Source organism: Copidosoma floridanum, unplaced genomic scaffold (assembly GCF_036245765.1).
Source record: "Copidosoma floridanum isolate Cflo_tuat_1 unplaced genomic scaffold, Cflo_Japanese_pri ptg000029l, whole genome shotgun sequence".
NCBI lineage: Eukaryota > Metazoa > Arthropoda > Insecta > Hymenoptera > Encyrtidae > Copidosoma > Copidosoma floridanum.
Window position 1 is genome coordinate 1,418,168 of NW_028321906.1, and position 20,089 is coordinate 1,438,256.

Sequence of the window (20,089 nt, forward strand, 5' to 3'; positions counted from 1 at the left end):
AGAAGTTGCACCAGTACTTGAACACCGAAAAATAATTATTATATGGCAAAAATTCGCTATGAAAAAAATTTCAACTAATGTATAGTTATAATATTTGATATTCATGCAAGTTTATAAGGAATAACCATCTAGACAATTAAAAAAAAATGTATTGCGATGACATTTTAAAGGTTATATAGCATGTGGGACCAGTACGTGAACACGCAAAAATTTAATAAATATATTATGCCAGGATCCGAGTAGGTTTTATAATTAAGTACTTATAAAGAATTTAAAAAATAAGAATGCATCTTTGTGCTTATACAAATTTTTTATTGATAAAAACAATTGTACCATATTACGACTACAAGTCACATGACTAAGTTATCCTTTTTTAAGTGATAAAAAATTTTTAACATTCTTTGATAAATTAAACAAAATCAATTTTTGATAAACATTTCTAATAAATAAAAACTTACTTCATTCATACTTTTTCTTCTTTAATTTTTATAATGTTTCGTATAGCTCCTGTTTGATGAAGCGTTATTAAACGATTAACTTCATCCAATTTAAGAGAAAGATCTTTAAGTTGTTGCTTGAAAAGAATTTTATTTTCTTTGCTTTCATTCTTCGTTTTATTTTTTATAACTGAGGCTTCTGCTTTATTTTTTTTTTTATCCAACATTAATTGGTTTATCTTTGCTCTGTTAGTTTTTTTAATATTTGATTCTACTTCTTTCTGCATCCTAGATTCTTCCTTTATCTCTTTATTCATTTGTACTCCAATTTCTTTTAGTTTTTAATCTTCTTCCTTTTTTTTGCTTTTTCAAGCAATTCATCAATAGTTTAAGCACATTTAATAGTACTACAGATTTAGAGGCCGGGCTGGTCGTGGTCGTGGCCGTGGTGGCCGTCGTGGTCGTTGCCGTGGTCGTGGCCCTGGTGGCCGTGGTGGCCATGGTGGTCTAAATGGTCGTGGCAACAATGGTGCAGATAATGGCGTTGGTAATGGTCGAAACCGTTATGAATTCCCTGAAATGGAAGAACATGCTCTAGTCGATGAACTACCAGTAAGACAATGGCAAAACGATGATAATTCTCAACACCCTAGAGCAAATCATCCAGTTATTGCTGCAGGATGTCAACGTATACTAGCTGTTGTAGATTTAAGTGAAGATAGTGGTATGAATTAATTTAATTATACGTAAACAACTAATTTTCATAATAAACTTGTTATTTGCAAAAGGAAAAAGCTGGCATGAAATAATATGTGCACCAGTTACAAAACTATTTATAACATTATGTTAATACTAGACGAATTTCCCCCTTCCATAAACTTGACGCGCCAAACCTCATTTTTTGGAATGGGGGTAATAACCCGGGGATCTTAGGCCCCGGTTATATAGAGAGCGTCACGCGTATGAAAAAAAACCCAGTACCTGAACACTTCTTGATTTTGCACCAGTGCATGAACACTTGCACAATATCTTATAAATGACTAGCAGCCCCCCGTCTCGGCTTCGCCCGAGACTTACTAAATAAAACACCGTAGTTTGTTGACATGTAATGTGAAACATTTTCAGTTAGAAATTTTACACATACTCCTGATACATCTAAGAACAAAAATCTTCTTATTAAAAACATATTTTTTCGTAATCTATATAGTTTATTTGGTTAAATAATGAGGTGTAAAGATTTGAAAAAATAATTATGCTGAAAAGTACCGTGCGTTCTTTATGCCATAAAATAATCGGTGGCCATGAGAAGCCGTTAATTTACAGCTTCTCCTGTGTAATTCACGAAAACAACTATTTTTTAAAGCTGTTAAGATTGTAAACCTCCAAAAAATTTATATTGAAAAAAAATTTTTTTTCTTACATCTCACAACTTTATTACCAGAGCAACAAAGTCCTGGACCTTAAACCCTTCATTTTTATGGCCACAAAAACAAAAATAGATTTTCTACTCATTAAAAAATCTGAAGTAGGATCGTTAAAGATTTTAGAGATTGCTGTAAGGATACAATGAAAAGCAGATCTTTCACGTAATGGTCTTTTTAGTTGTCAATTTTGACGCTGCTGTTTCAATCTCGATAAATTTTCTGCGTCAGTTTCTTGACGCCTAAGTCAAATTGTATTTATTAGATACACTTGAAGTTTTTCTTCTGATTCACCCTCTTGCGACTTTTGGCATGCTTAAAATTTGTGTGACTCCTAAAGTGTGTTTTCTGTCAACTTTGTTAAGTTCTTATATATTTGTTGGCAAGAAAGTTCAACGTCCGATGGCCCTAAAAAAGACAGGTGAGCTTTTTAAGTTAACTCTTTCTTGACTGCAGTTAACAGCAATTGTGACCTGGATACCTCAGGGTTATCTTTTCTGGCTTGCTGTTAAAGATCCAGACTGATTGCGAGAAAAATTACAAAGTCTGAAGCTTTGGGGCTAGTTGTAGTGCTCTTTCCCAACGTCTCCCGGTATAACGTCAAAGACGTTGGTGTCTAAAGCACCTTTTTTATTTGCATATTCAGTTGTTTTGGTGATCTTAGATGGGAAGATTGGTTAATGATACTTGTCCAGTGGACGCTGTCCCGTTGGCTCAAGTTTTTTTTCCTACATAGCTGTTATAGGTTTGCCCAACGCAGACTTTGGAGAGGATCAGTGATTCCTGGTTAAATTCTTAGAGTCAAGAGGGTAGTATAGGGTCGTCGGTCACCGGGTTTTCCAGCCTTGCGAAGAACAACTCCGCAGGTGACGTTGTGCGTCTGCTAGTGAATGGCTGACTTGGTTTAATAGTGCCCGTCTTTAGTTAATATAGTCTTTTAGTCGACGAATCCCTTCCAGAAATGGTTATAAAAATGTATTTGTTGGCAAGGTAGTTTACACTTAGGGGGCCCCTAAAAAAGAACCGATGAAATCGATGGTTAAGTAGGGACCGTAAATACTTATAATGGGAGTCTCGATATACGGAGACTGTGATAGAGAGAGGTACGCTGCTGACTAAAGAATATCTCGTCTCGGGTCGTTCCCCGGATAACCAACCGCTCATCGTTAGACGGGAACATGTGGGTAAGCGTGCATTGGGGACGCGACAACCAAAAAGGTAGCTGTTGTGGCTGCCCGTGCCCCTCAGAGCTGTTTTCTCTTGGTTACATTTGTAGCCACAAAATCTCTAACTGCACCAGGTGGGATGGTGGGACTGCCACACAACTATGAAGAGTTGGTGCAGATTGTGCTCTGGCTAGATATGTCTCCTGGTATTGTGGCAGAGACGGCATCAGTTGGAATTATTTTTTTTTTTTGATCGCACTCGTCGAGATTTAGGGTGAATGGACACCTAGGTTTCTTCCCCCTTAGAGAAGAGTGTCGTCCGTAACCGGGATACCCAGCTGCAAGACTATTATCAGCATTTCCTACAGTACAGCTCGTTGAACTGCCAAAGCTTAACTACATCACTATCGAGACGCTCCGGCTTATTATAACCACACTTATTTAATTATGTTGCAGGTAGCTTCGATTTTATGTCGACACCACCTAGCGGATTTTACTGAACTAAAGTGAAAAGGTGGCATATTTTTGCGAAACTTTGAGCTCATTTATTGCTATTGTTATTTAATTTTTTAAGATAAAAACTATAATAAAACCATCTAGGAAGTATCATGAATCAGTGTGCAAAATTTCAACAAAATCGGTTTAGTAGTTTTCGCGGTTAGCGATTACACAGGTTTTAGCGCTTCTGCTTTATATACTAGTAAGATATTGTAAATACATGTAAAATCAATTAAAAATATTTTTTTTTGTATTTTTTAAAGATATTATCTTTTAATTCGTATACCGCGTATATTTATTAATCATTGAAATGTTCGATAAAAAAAATAATGAAAAATGTCTTTAAAGATGACTTTCTCATAAGTCAATTTTTCTTGATTTACGACTGAGATATCGATAGCTTTTTTAACAAAAATTTATCAAAATTTGTGTTTAATATTGAAAAAATTAATATTCAAACAACTATACATACTTAGATCTTTAAAATTTGACTTAGATGTATTTAAAAAAATAATTTTATTTTATATAATTACGTGTTCAAGTACTGCTGCCACATTTATACGTAGTACGTAGTAAGTGAACAGCTGACTGATAGGTGTTCACGTATCGGGTCGTTGGTGCAGACAGGCAGTAGTACTTGAACCATAAGATTTACTTACTTATGTTTTAAAAATAATGCAAAATTGGCTTAAAAGTAAGTAAAAACTTATCGAACTACCATTTAAATCAAGTTAGGTATCAAAATATGACAGTTTATTAAGCTAAAAGTGCAGGTAGGGAAGCTTCTCAAAACGGCTTAGACATGTGTGGTTAACCTCAAATATAACCATTCCAGTATTAAGATTGGGTAAGTCTTTACCTTATTATTGTTTTTATTGTTGATTTAAACATATTTAAAGACTATTGAGTAAAATTTAAAGAATGTTAGTATAGTTTAAATATATAATTGTTATTTCAGTTTTTAAATAAAGCCAGTGGTTGGATCAAAATGAAAAAAGCAAGCAATAAGAAGCAAAAAAAGAAAGTTGAAAAGGTAATTTTAAATAAAAGAAAAAGTAATCACAATCACACCATTGACACACTTAAAGAATCACTGAAAGAAGTTGAAGCTGGAAAAGGGATCAATTTGACTGCAGCTAAATTTGGTATACCCAAGTCAACTTTAAGTTGCAAGTATAATAAGAAACTCACCATTGAGTGCACAAAAGGACCAGAAGCTGTTTTAACAAAAGATGAGTAAGATGTAATTGTGAAATGGATTTTAGAAAGTTCTGAAAGAGGATTTCCTGTCACAAAGACAAGGTTACTAGATCATGTACAAAAATATGTCATCAAGGAAGGAAAAAAAACATTTTTTAAAAACTCTCGACCAGGAAAACATTGGTATGGAGTTTTTCTTTGGAGGCACCCAATGTTGTCAACAAGAGTAGCTCAAAACCTTACCACAACTCGAGCAGCTGTCACTGAAAAAGACCTAAGAAAATGGTTTTCTAACGTTAAGAGTAGTTTAGAAAAGAAAAATTTGTTAAATATTGAGTCTAATTGTATCTTTAACTTGGACGAATCTGCATTTGAATTAGTGCCAAATGTTGACAAAGTCATCGCTGCTAAGGGAGCAAGAAATGTGTATCAAATAGTGAGTGCTAATGAAAAAGCCTGTGTAACGGTATTGTTTACTGCTTCTGCAAGTGGTCAGTTAGCTCCTCCACTTATTCTATTTGAACTGAAAAAGACACCTAGCAGACAAATTCTGTCATACATTCCAAAAGAATGGGGTGTTGGGCACACAGAAGGAGGGTGGATGAGTGGAGACAGTTTTTATAGCTATATAAAAAATATTTTTTATGAGTGGCTTCTTATAAAACAAATTGAATTTCCAGTAATTTTGTATGTCGATAACCACGCTTCACATGTCAATCTACAATTTCTACAATTTTGTCAAGAAAAAAAAATTGAGCTGATAGCTTTACACCCAAATGCTACTCATATTTACCAACCCCTAGACGTAGCATTTTTTCACCCACTTAAAGAAGCATACAAGGCAGCAGTCGATAACTATAAATTGGAAAAAAATATAATTGATTTAAAAAAGTTAATGGTTCCTGCTATCCTGAAAAAAGCTATAGAATCTAGAAATTTTGAAGAAGGAATAAAGAGTGGTTTTAAATCCAGTGGCTTATTTCCTTTCAATGCAAATACTTTGAGTTATGATGTGCTAAATAAGACACCGAAAAGAAAAAATTCTTCGATAAATACAGAAAATACAAGATGTTTATCAAACACAGATGAATGAAATTTCTTAAATTACTTTGAAAATAATTGTATTTCTGCAAGTACCTTGGAGATTTTTAAGGCAAACGAAAGGGAAACATTATGGACTGGAGATCCAACTCTCACAGCTCTGTTTGAAACCTGGCAGAAGATGCAAAGACAATGTGGTACTTTCATTTACATCTAAAAAAATTATCTTTACAAATTGAACTAAAAATCAATTTTAATTATTATCCTATTTATTCAACTTATATTATTTTCAATATTAGTTTTTTATATTTACAATGTTACATAATTTGATGAAATTTTATTTATTTATTTTGATTCTTTTAAATTGGTAAAATCTCAATATTTGTACAATTTTGTTGGAAATGAGAGCGACCGACAGTAGGCCCGGCTTTTGTGTACACTGTGTACACCTGTAGTCTCTGTCGGCTCAACGCTCTGTGCGTGTGCGCTTGGTCGACTTGGCGCGCTGCAGGTGTGTGTGTGTACGTATTCACGCGGCAAGCTTTGTATACTGTAAGCGCCAGATTATACTCAGCTCTCGTCGAAGAGGGACTCTTTTAAGTTACGTTGCCAAACTCTAGCATTCAAAGATGCATACATCACCTTAAGTGCTAGTGTAAATCTTCTGATTAACTCTCGCTATACAGTGGACAAAACTCAGGTGTGCAGTGCAGTGCACTTAGTGCTTAGTTTAAGTTGCTCATTGCATAATTTGAAGACCAGCTCAAATAGTTTATCTCATCGAACTACCAGTGATTATCAACAGCAAGACTCAGTGAAACTCTTGTGTATTTTCACAGACAGTAATTGTGCATTTTTTACAGACAGTGGTTTATAGTTATTCAATATTTCAATCAGTTATACTCTATCAGTGCTTTCAGTTTCAAGTAACTTTCAAAATTTCTTGCGAGCTCAAGGCCAGTACGTGTTTACATATCGTGTTATTCAACTTGACTCTTTTTTTTCTACATTCTTAACCTTTATATATTTCAATAGTTCGTTGCTTTAAGAATATAGACAGTATTTATTTTCTCCGGTATAAATTTGACCTTGACAATTTTTGTGAATACTAATTTTTTTTTCTTGGCCTGTGAGTGACATTAAAAGTTGTTATTTTTATGCTGTTTAATTTTATTGTGTTTTATTGTGTTTCCCTAATCACCCTATCCGAGCCTAGTGTGTGCTAACGCATACGCCTCGTACAAATTTATTTTACTTTTTTTACTCACTGATAAACTTACATTACGAATTATTTAAAACATATGTGTGTACTCATAATTTAAATAGAAAATGGAAAATAATCTAATCATATCCATGAAAGTATCGTTGATCCATCTAATACTCTGAATGATAGAGTTGTAGTTACTGAGTCTTCTGAGAACAATTTTATTATTGCTGGTAATTACATGTTGCAAGAGTCTGAGAAGGAAGTGCATGTCCCAGATGATTTTCAGGATTGTATCTTTTTACATAATTTAAATAGTAATGACTCTGGCATCTACACTGACGTGGAGTTAGCTAATCAAGCTGAAATTACAAATGAATTGGGCGAAACTGAATTAAAACCAATTATACAAGGAGATGAATATTTACAAACTTCTCAGTCAGCAAATAGTAAGCTTATGAAATCATAATTTTTTAATCGAATTATTTTTATTCTTGTAAATATATCAAGTTTTTTTAACAGACATGAGTTCATCGGAAGGATCTAGTTTCAATCTTGTTCCTGTTCAATCTGAAAATAACGTTGTCAATGACAATAATTTACCTACAAATTGTCAACAACGAAATCAAATGGCAGAGTCATCAAACGTTAATGTATATATTTCCAAGCCAATATCAACTGAGCTTCAAAATTTTGTTTTAGACTGCGAAAGTAAGGGAAATTACTTCAATAATATTTGAAACGTGTTTTTCAAAAGGACTTTGATAAAATATAAATATTGTTCTTGCAGTTGTAGATCTATCTAATAACAAAAAATCAGTAGTGAATGAGTATAATTTGAACATGAATACTGACATTATTCCACCCACAAAAACAAAAAATAATAAAATTATTGAAAGTTACAAAGTGGCAGAAGCTAACAAACATCAAATTAGAAAAGACACTAAAACGGTCGATGTGCCACAGTTGTCTGACCAAAATTTATCATCACAAGATAAAATTATCTAAAATAAGGGTGAAATATTACAATTAAATACCTATTATTTTCATAAAGTTCCAATTAATTCATTTTTATTCAAAACAAAATTTACAGATAATTTAAATCAAGTGTTTAAAGTAAAAAAATTATACCTTAAAGAATAAAAATAAAAATGGTGTACTTGAAGGTAAATGTGCTTATACTACTGATGAATTGCTTGAAAAAGCAAAAAAAAAAGGAAGAAGATAAAAAACTGCAAGAAATTGAAGTACAAATGAATGAAGAGAAAAAGGAAGAATCTAGGATGCAGAAAGAAGTAGAATCAAATATTAAAAAAACTAACAGAGCAAAGATAAACCAATTAATGTTAGATAAAAAAAAAAATTAAAGCAGAAGCCTCAGTTATTAGAAATAAAATGAAGAATGAAAGCAAAGAAAATAAAATTCTTTTCCAGCAACAACTTAAAGATCTTTCTCTTAAATTGGATGAAGTTGATCGTTTGATAACGCTTCATCAAACAGAAGCTATGCGAAACATTATAAAAATTAAAGAAGAAAAAGTATGAATAAAGTAAGTCTTTATTTATTAGAAATGTTTATCAAAAATTGATTTTGTTTAATTTATCAAAGAATGTTAGAAATTTTTCATCACTTAAAAAAGGATAACTTAGTCATGTTACTTGTAGTCGTGATATGGTACAATTGTTTTTATCAATAAAAATTTGTATAAGCACAAAGATGCATTCTTATTTTTTATATCCTTTATAAGTACTTAATTATAAAACCTACTCGGATTCTGGCATTATATATTTATTAAATTTTTACGTGTTCACGTACTGGTCCCACATGCTATGTAACCTTCAAAATGTCATCGCAATACATTTTTTTTTAATTGTCTAGATGGTTATTCCTTATAAACTTGCATGAATATCAAATATTATAACTATACATTAGTTAAAATTTTTTTCGTAGCGAATTTTTGCCATGTAATAATTATTTTTCGGTGTTCAAGTACTGGTGCAACTTCTTCTGAATTTCTCGATATCTTTGCTGACTGTTCAGGTACTAGGTCATATGGGTTTCTTTAAATAATATTATTTATTTTTTGCTTTTTTTATTTATTTGATTGTTAATAATATATTATTTAAAAGATAAATGTTCAATCTATAAAATAAAACAAAAAAGAATGCTAAAAGTCAAATATTTTTACTGCTGCAACGGAAACAAGAAGACTTTCCTGAAAAAGTGTTTAGGTACTGGGTCTTTTACCTTACCGTGTAACCATTTAAGCCCATAAGAGTGAGAGAGAGGCTCGCCTATTTTGCCTACCTCTCACTCTTATGGGCTCAAATGGTTAGCGGTACGCGTTACGCTCTCTATGTGCCCGTGGCCTTAGTGGATCGCAGGGGTGGAAGGAAGTGTGGAATAGTCATGTGAAAATAACTAAAATAGAGAAGCATGTTTAATAAATTTTATAATTATTATTGCCACCGTAATATTTACGACAATGCGACAGCAATGACTTATTAGTGTCAATATTTTTTTATCAATTTATGTATGTTGAACCTTTGTAGCTAACAGTGATGACGAATACAATGAGAAAGTTAAAAATCCTGTGTTTCTTGAACAGCAAACTTTGAGGCGGAGGCGCACTGTACCAATCATCGCTTCTAGCGATGAGGAAGAAAGTCGTAAGTTGACTGAAGGTTTCTTAATCATGATTTAGTATACCATTTTGTAAATAGATTAATATCTTCTCTTGAATCACATTCAGGGAGTAGTGATGAAGTTTACAATGTTGAGGACCCACAAAACTTTTTTGATGGTTTTATGGAGCAGCAGAATGATTATTGACAACCACGCGCGGGAGCTATTAACGATTTTGAATCTCGTTTAGAAGTTGAAACACATCCTCTAGCTACTATTCCTTCTATCGAGGAGGGTGACAATCGTAATTCAAATTGTAACTACATTATCACTTTAATTTGCACTGAGAACGACAAAGACTTTTTTTTTTGTATTTGAATTTTTTGTAATGATATATGCAAATGCACATCAATAATATAAATTATATTTTAAAAAGTATATTTTTCAAACGATGCAAAAAAAAATTTATTAATTGCAAAAACAAGTGTATCATAACTTAGTAAACGATTACTACCACACACAAATTACAATGTTTAACTATTTAAAAAAGTAACTGCCGAGTGATAAAACGTTGTCTTGTAAGGTACAAAGTGCACGGCACCGTTGAACTCCTGTTTGTAAGAAAATATCATGTAATTTATATGTCGATTAAGAAAATGTCTAATTAACAAAAATAACTAACGCTTTTTAGACCCACCAACTTGTACTCAAGGGTGTGGACGTATTATTGAGAAAAAATATTACAATAATAATTCAAAACCAAAATTTTTTTCCAGAGAATGATTAGTCAATGTCATGGATGAATATGTCAGAAATAGAAGACATGGTTAAAGAGACGAACTATAGATATAAGTCCCGAATCAATAAGACGAAATGCAATGATTCACGATCTTCTTAACAGCCAATTCCTCTTGTCATTTCAAGAGCAACCTTAAAATGGCGATTCTGAAGTACATGAGCAGCATCAGTCAATAAATCAGAGTGAATCAGAATCTTCAGATAATAGTACGTAAACACGTACAGTTATCGCCCTAACACAATGTCAACTAAAGTCATTTAATTTGTTAATAATCGTTTTGATTTGCAGATTTAAATCAGTTACGGTGCAGTAAAAAAAAAGGGGAGGAGAAGTGGCAAATCAGAAAGTGAGTTTCTCTGTAATAAAGTTAAATAGTTGGTAAAATGCTGATTCTTTGAAAAATTTCGTGTTAAGTCAAAAGTGTATTATTACAATAAAACAATTTTTTTTTTTCTGTAAGATTTTGCACGTGCGTAAATGAACTTGAAATATCTCTTAACTGTAAAAAAGTTAGTTATTCATGTAATTAAAATAGTTGTGTAAAAGGCATTAAGAAAATAAAATGTAACATCCATCCAGTAAATAAACAATACGAAATAATAAGCTTATTAAACCTCTAGTAAGCTAATTATACATAATAATCATTGATAAAAATGTTATTTCTAATTTGCAGTGATTTTGTCGTCCATAAGTTCGAAAAGCCTGTACTTTAAATCATGCATCTTTGCTAACGATTATTGATACCTCAGTATGGTTGTCGCACTACATAATTAAAATTATTATTCGTTCTTTCTAGGATGAGTTTGCTGTTATGCGAAGAGGCATATACTCATAATAAGACCTTGCAAACATCGTGCTTGCCAGAAGTGTCTCAACACTTAATACACTCTGAGGAAACAAAGTGGAATGACGTGTCCTATGTGTCGAACACAGATATCAACTTAGTTGCCACCCTACATGATGCCAGATTTAAAGCAATAATTTTTGTTAAAAAGACAGTAAATATTAAAAATTAATCCAGTTAAATAATTAATTTTTTTTTTGTGCACCAGTGCCAACTGCTAACACAGTTGTTATTAATTAGGAAATCGTCAAGAAGGGCATAAGAGAGAAAAAAAAAAAAAAAAAAAAAAAAAAAAAAAAACATGCAGATCGGTAATCTGTGTAATAGCAGTGTGATGTTATAAATCACAAATAATAGATATTTTTAAAACTACAATCAATAATGCTGCTGTAAGAAAATTTTGGTTTTATTGGTATTTGACAACATTATAAATAAATATTTTTATCATATTTTTTCTACTTTTTATTTCCTTTCCGGTGAAATAATAATATACTGTTTCGTAATTTGGCATAATAACCGTACTACCAGTGCTGTTCTGGTGGCTAAAAATGCAACTATTTGCTCTATGCACAAACGGCAAAAATTAGAATTTTGATACCCAAATCCTATTTAAAATACACGTATTCACCGACTCTAGCGCCGACATGATGGATTTGGCGCTAGTGTCGGTGATTACATGTATTTTAGATGGGATTTTGGTATCAAAGTTCTAATTTCTGCCGTTTGTGCATGAAGTGAATATACCTGTTACATTTATATCGTTTTAAAATTTTCACGAGCTATATGGTAATTGCAGTGCAGTCTGTATTGTGTGTTGTCAATATAATAAATTATTTACTTTGATTTATTTATTTATTTGTTGTGTTTGTGCAATTAAAAAGTAATACAGGCTGATCTTAAATGATTCCAAAGCCTGCCGAAATTTCAAAACAAAGAGAATGGAACAGGTTATATATAGTTCCGTTGTATAAGTAGAATTGAACAGTAATTGATTTAACCAGTTAGAAACGTAGCACGTTTTAAGTGCATGGGTTATTCGACCTGTAGACTGTAAAGTATTATCAATAATACGAACGGGATCCCTTGACTTAATAATGTTTCTATTTTAAAAATTAATCCAAAAACTAACCAGAATTTCCATACGTTGTTATAATACTCTTTATCTGCTAAAAAAAAAAAAGAGTTGGGGTCAAACATCTCATTGATATTGTAAAACCAATATAAACTCCAAGAAAAGGTTTATGTTGCGGCATAATGTGATAATTGTCAACATGTATTGTTTATTAATGTTTTTCCGAGGCTGAAAAACAGTTACTACTCATAAGAAAATAAAATATATTTTTGATAATGTTTCTCACAGACTCTTCCGTATATTCATGTTCTACATTGTGTATAACAATGGTGCAATTGTACACAGTTCTAAAAATCTGTGCTGAACTGAGCTCTCCATTCTACCTTTTATCGTTTACATACAAGTTATGTGCAGAATCGATAATTAAATAAAGTATACACCTACCTGATGGTATGTTTACGATCAAGTGTAAAATGGGAAGCTCGATTCAATACACCTTGTTATCGCACGTACTAATCTGCTTACTTAACGGATAGTATTTGTAGAACTTCAAAAATTATCACACAAGATCTCACACATGCAGCTAACAGGCAGAGGGACTCCATATTTTCGTACTTTTTCATTGTTCTTATTTTTTTTTTTATTAATATTAGAGGAGCTCCTATGAAATACAAAATAATTTTAATAGTAAGAGCACAGATTTCTAAAGAAATGTTATCTATGTGCTATGATTTTGATAACGCGAAGTATGACATGAATATCTGTATTAAAATTTGCTTGTTTCTTCAAATCTTTTGATTTAAGTTGATCTGTTACGTGTTATTTATATCACTATAGCAATTCATACAATTTATTAAAAAAATAAAAAGTAAAAGATATGAAAGAATATCTATCAATTCTTCCAGAGTAGGGAAAGGGTATATAGTTAACTCCATAAGTAGTAAACCAATATATATTATCATGTCGACAAAAACAAAGCGTTTTAATGTGCGTTAGTACATTTCTCAGTACACTACTAGAGAAGTACTATTGGGTCGTGTTTTTATCCTTGTCTAGTATTTTTCGTTATATATGAGTTACAATGAGCAAGATTATTTGTAAAACTTTTAAGTGCCTAAAGCATCTATTATATCCAAAACTTAAGGACCTCATAGTAATGCCTTATGTTGCGAAGCAATAATTGTAATACGTTCACCTAAGAATTTTTTTTATTACAGTTTTAATCTCGAAAGCTACTCTTACACGAAGAGAGTAGCCGTGGAAGGCCGTGTCACGACCGGTCGAATAAGGGCCGGACGGGGGCACCTTTTTGCTTTCACCGAACTAATTTATTAGCTCGAAAAAGAGGGGAGTTACGGAACGTGAGAACAAAAGTGGTTCTCTCTTAGACGGTTGGCCAGGAGTTAGAGTTCAAGATGAAACTTTCATTTTGAAATCAAGAGAAAAACATAATTCTCTTATTATAATTTGTCCTTGTTTATAATTTGAATATGTTGGAGAACGTAAATTCGAATATTATAATTCCGTTGTCATGTCAACGAAAGTCAATTATGTTTTGTCTTTTTGCGTTGCGAATGACTGCTACTTTTTTGTTTTGTAGTCCAGTCTTGAATTGGCTTTCAAGCTTGAGCTGTCAACGTTAAAAAAAAAAAAAGTTTTTTATTTGTTAAAAATAAAACTATCATCTTTAAAAAAAAAAATCGTTGTCACCTTTCGATTTTAAGCTTTTTTTTAAGTCGAAACATTTTTGGTGCATCGGCCGGGAAATCAATTTAAAAAAAAAAAGGTTGGCTTACGATGAGAAGAAGATTAAATCCACCTTTAGACGAACCTCCAGAAAAACGGTTACGTCTTGGAGAAAACCATTTTCCGGATCTGGACTCGGAAAACAATTTCTTTATCAACCCAAACAGATCCGGAATAAGACCATTCCCGAGATCCACTCACCTTCGAGATGGAGAAGATGCGCGGGAAACACAGTCGTCGGAAGAATCGGAAGTCGAAGGAGAAGATAACCTCCAAGTGGTGCGGCGACATCGTGATTCTGAGGCAGCGGCGAACGAGGATGTAGAGCTTGCAGCTTTACTAGCCGTGCCAGACTTCTTAGAAAATCGTGCTCCAGTTGACGCAGTAGAAGAAGTTGAGCTCGAAGTTCCACAACCACCAGAAGTAACTCAAAATCGAGCGCCACCTCGTCGCCGCGCTGCTGTCCCGACACAGCTGGGACTTGCTCCTGCAGCCCCTGCATCCCCTGTGGTAGCTCGAAATCGAGCGCCGCCTCGTCGCCACGCTGCTGTCCCGCCACAGCTGGGACTTGCACCTGCAGCCCCTGCACCCCCTACAGTAGCTCGTAATCGAGCGCCGCGCCGTCGCGGCGCTGCTGCCCTGCTACAGCTGGAGCTTGCGCCACCTCCTGCAGCAGCGGTAGCTCGCATTTGAGCGACGCGTCGTCGACCAGCAGCGGAAGCCGTCGAGCTTGCAGTTCCGCTACCTCATGCAGCAGCGGTAGCTCGCATTCAAGCGCCGCGTCGTCAACCAGCAGCAGAAGCCGTCGAGATCGCGGTTCCACCATCTCCTGCAGCAGCGGTAGCTCGCGATCCAAGCGCCGCGTTGTCGACCAGCAGTGGAAGCCGTCGAGCTTGTGGTCCCGCCACCCCCTGCAGCAGCGGCAACTTATGTCCGAGGACCATATCCGAGAGTAGTTTCTGCAGCAGCAGCGGCTCAACAAAGAATAGTGCATCAAAACCCTAACCTCGCTACAGCGTTTGAAATTGCATCACATCAAAATGAAATTGAAGGTTATACTACAGACGAACTTTTTGATGAAAATGTCTCAGACAGCGAAATGTCACAAATTTCTAATAGAAACAACGATTTTGATAAGCGTTACAATAATTGCGATCATCCCACAGGAAATCAGTTTCATAGTACTGCGTACGCGTCTCAGTCAAGCGGGGACGCAGAGAATTGATTAGCTAACGCGATAGAAAACACCTTAATGACAATTACACTGAGAAAGATTTGGTGCTGCAGTTGTCCCTCCCCCTACAGCAGCTATACCAAATCACTATTAGTCTGCTGTCTCTGACTACTGGGATAGTAGGTATCCCAGTCGGAACAGCGTACGTACGAGCCCAAGTATAGTAGCGTTACCTATAGTGTGGTTCGACGTATGTATCATAGGTTAGTTGCATCGCATATACATGTCTTGTGCAGCTCTCGTCTCAACTGGTATTACTGATGCACTAAACTTCCGAACTAGCACTGTACTACCGGTGGTACTCTGACGGCGCCAAATCTTTCTCAGTGTAGAGATTCAAGTTTTCTTGCAAATAATTCTACGCTAGTAAACAGAATGGCGGCTAAGCCGTTACCTATTTTTTCGGGAGACCCGCTTGACTGGGTTAAATTTAAGCAAGCATATAATTTGTCAACGATTCAAAATGATTACATGGACCAAGAAAATATACTCCGACTTTCTGAAGCTTTAAAGGGTGAGGCTCGTTATGCAGTTAAGACACTTTTCGTCGTAGGGGGATGTTCTGATGAAATAATTAAGACTCTGGAAATGAGATTTGGAAATACACAATTGATTTTAGAAAAGATAATAAATGACTTGAGAGAATTACCAAAAATTGATACAAGGAAACAAAATTTAGTGAAAATTGCGACTCATTTGAAAAATTCAGTTTCAGCAATCAAATCTCTAGGAAAAACTGGTTTTTTGCATGGTTCTGATTTATCTAATGAAATCATAAAAAAATTACCTGACTCAATGATGAGCAGTTATATTCGTTACGCAGCCTTTAAAGACCAAGAAAAGCCGGAGTTGGAAAAATTGTCAAACTTCTTATACAATGAAGCTGAAATTGTTACAGCAGCAGGAGTATTTACGTTGCGTTCAAACGATATAAACGTAAAAACTTCTTATCGCACGAATCGTAATTATCGTCAGGAAAAAAATGTGTTTTTAACTGAAACTGTTAATAATTCTAGCTTATAAATGCGTACAAAAGAAGAGAAAAACAAACCTTTGTGTTTCAAATACAAAAAAAAGAAATCATTGTCTAAGCGAATGCAGAGAGTATTTTAAAGACTTGTTGGTTGAGCGATGGAAAATCGCTAAGACAAACAATTTGTGTTTCAATTGTTTAAACAAAGGTCATTTGAGACAGGAATGCAAAAAGAATAATTGTAAAAGATGCGGTAGGAATCATCATGAGTTATTACAGCGAGACCATTTAGACACAAATAATATCGTTTTGCAAACTTCCAAAAATACCAACGTTGAGTCTTCATCGAGAAACAACAAACCTTTATGACTTGAATCAGATAATTATATTTATGTTTTTCTCAATGAAGGCTCTACAGTCTCAATAATACACGCTGATGTAGTAAAAACTTCGCAATCAAATTTAATTTTGAAAAGCCTTGGGGGCTTAACTTCATCTAACAAAAAAGTAAATCTTAAATTAAAAGTTGAAACTAATGAATACTTGTTAAAAAATGTGCTCGTCGTACACGAACTTCCGTTTTCTGTTTAAGAGATTGATAAAAATATATCTTTATCATGTTTAGAGCAAACCGGAATATACATACCCCCTCGTAGATTGACTTCAACGATGCTAATAGGTCAAGATTACATCAGTCTTATAATTTCGTGAGAGATAAAAGAGATTCAGAAAGATTTCTTTTTTGTCAGTAATTGTTTATTGGGGTGGGCTGTTCATGGACATTATAATGCTAATTTTGAAAAGAAAAATATCTGCAAATCAGTAAATGCTGTAAACGAAGTTTTTAGTTAAGAAAATTTAAACTATTCTAATGATAAAAGCAATTATGATAACAATTTAGAAAAACTTGTACGTTTTTATTTTGATTTAGATAGTATTGGTGTGGTTGAAAGACATTCTAGCAATTTCGAAAATGATAAAGCAATAAAAATTTTAAATCAAACAAGTCAATACGTTGATGGTTCCTGGGAGATCGGTCTCTTATGGAAATGGGAGGATGAACTATTTTCAGACGGTAGATTGACTGCACTTCGTCGGTTATCACTTCTCGAAAAGCGATTGGATAAAGATCCCAATTACGCACAATTATACTACAAAGAAATGGAACGATTATTCGAAAATAAATTTGCGATTGAAGCCAGTAAAAAGAAAATAGCGGGAGATAAAATTCGTTACCTTCCTCATTTTGGTGTCCACAACCCCAACAAACCGGGAAAAGTCAGACTAGTATTTGACGCCGCAGCAAAAGTCAACTCAAAAAGTTTTAACGACCTCTTATTGTCTGGACCTGATTTTTTAAAACCTCTTCCGGGTGTAATTATGCGTTTTCGGCAATTTTCGTTTGCTTTAAAATTGGATATGCGAGATATGTTTCTTAAAATAAAAATCAGACCGGAAGATCGTAATGCTCAACGTTTTCTTTGGAGGGGAGAAGATAGACAAAATCCACCAAGAGAGTATTTAATGAGTTCAATGCTTTTCGGTGCCAAATCTTCTCCATGCTCAGCACTTTTTATTAAAAATAAGAACGCTGATCTTTTTAAATCTAAATACCCTCTTAGCGCAAAGAGTGTTGTGAAAAATTTTTACATGGATGACTTTCTTGATAGTTGTGAAACGCGAAGTGAAGCCGTCGATCGAGTTCGTCAGGTAATCGAAATTAATTCTCATGCTAACTGGGAGATGCATAGCTGATCCTGTAATAACGTGTCAATATTTGCTGATGTTGTGATGTGTCAAATAATGTTGAGGGGAATAATAAATTGAAACACCTTTTCAAAGAAAGTTCTAGTGATTGTATGGGAGAGAAAATCTTAGGCATACGGTGGAATAACAACAAAGATATGCTCGGTTTTAATGCAAACCTGAATAAGATAAAACCCGATTTATTGAATGGAAGTAAAAAACCTAGGAAAAGAGAATTTTTATCCATCATCATGTCCATCTTTGATCCGCTTGGTTTTTTAACACCCTTTATTATTCATTCTAGAATTTTAATGCAAGACGTGTGGGCGAGCGAAATTAAATGAGATGAAAAAATTAAAAACGAGGAATTTATTAAATGGCGTGAGGGGTTGAACGATTTATATCGCGTAAAAGAATGTGAAATTGATAGGTGTTATCAATTACGCGATTCACAACAACGAGAAGCAGAGTTGCATATTTTCTGCAATGCTAGTAAAAGAGCGTATGCAAAGGTCGCGTACTGGCGATTTTCGATCGAAGGGAGCGCGTTTCACACATTTATAATTGCTGCAAAAAGTCGTGTAGCTCCAACAAAAAAATTAGCGATCCCAAGATTAGAACAAGAAGAAACTGTTTTAGCAACGCGATTATCCAGTTTGATTAAAAAAGAACACGACTTTAAAATTTTAAAGTAATTACTAGATGTGTTTTTTGGACAGACTTAGTAACGGTTTTGTATTGGATTCAAAAAGATCTGGAAGAATTTAAAATTTTTGTCGCTAACCGTTCAAATGAAATTCGTAAAAATTCTAACGAATGTGAATGGCGTTAGGTTCCCTCCAAGCAAAATCCAGCAGACAACGATACCAAAGGACCCGGCACCAACGCAATGGGATTTGGGGTCCCAATGAAACTTGATGAAATTTTGATATGTTGTAGCTTATGATTTTCTGAATCAAAGTTTCCACAGGCGCAAGTCTTTTTAATGGACAGATTTTGAGTAAATAATGATTTAAGTCATTTATTTCGGTAAGGGTTAGTTTGACATGCGACGCTGTTCAGTCAACACACGCGCCGCATTCGATATGCAGTCAGATGAGAAGTAAGGGTTAAGTCACACACGTGCACTGCACATGGTGCGATGTAGATTACAATAAGAAGGCATTAATAATTTCAGTAATAATATAAGTATAATATATACGTCGTTAGATATATCCGTATCTATAGGTAACTTCGTTTTTTTCACATATTGTATTTTCAGATTGTTTATAATCTGTAAAGAGTTATTCTGTTGCAAAAGAATTTTACTCATTACAGACGATGTTTTATGAACGGCTTCCCAGCTGATTTATCCAATAAGCTCGACCTGATCAAAAGTACAAGTTATCCGCGCGGGAATCTTCGATAAAGTGTTTCTTTGCGATAAACACTGCCAATGACTGTTCTTGTGGCTTTTTTACCGGTGCCGGCGTTGACACTGCCGAAAAGCTCGACTTGCGGTTAAAAGTCAAAGTTTCCCGCGTAGGAATCTTCGATAAAGTGTTTCTTTGCAATAAACACGATCAATGACTGTTCTTGCAGTTTTTTTATCGGCGCCCGAGCTGACACCGCCGCCAAGCTCGACGTCTTTATATATATATCTGTAGCTATTGTTTACTTCGTTTTTTTTGCGTATTGTATTTCAAGATTGTTTAGAATCTGTAAAGAGTTACTCTGTCGTAAGACTGACTTTGAAATGACCATTGAAATGATTTTTAGATATTTATCAGTTCTATTAACTTTTATTTTGTAATGTGTTTTTCCCACAGTATGATTGAGCATCCTCTTCAATTGCAGGTACACAAATGCTCCTTGATGTCTTATTTATGTGCCTACCGTTCCAAATCCGAGTCCTTTTAGCATGTTCATTCCTGAATTATTCGATACATACAGCAAGATATTTTCAGATAAGTGTAAAACAATTTTTTCTTTTTCAATAAATCGTACAGATAATCATCATTGCGAGGTACTTTGTGATTATATTTTTCATTAGGAGATGCTGGTCGGCGGAGAAGTATGAGTTGGATCACTGAAAAATCAAGA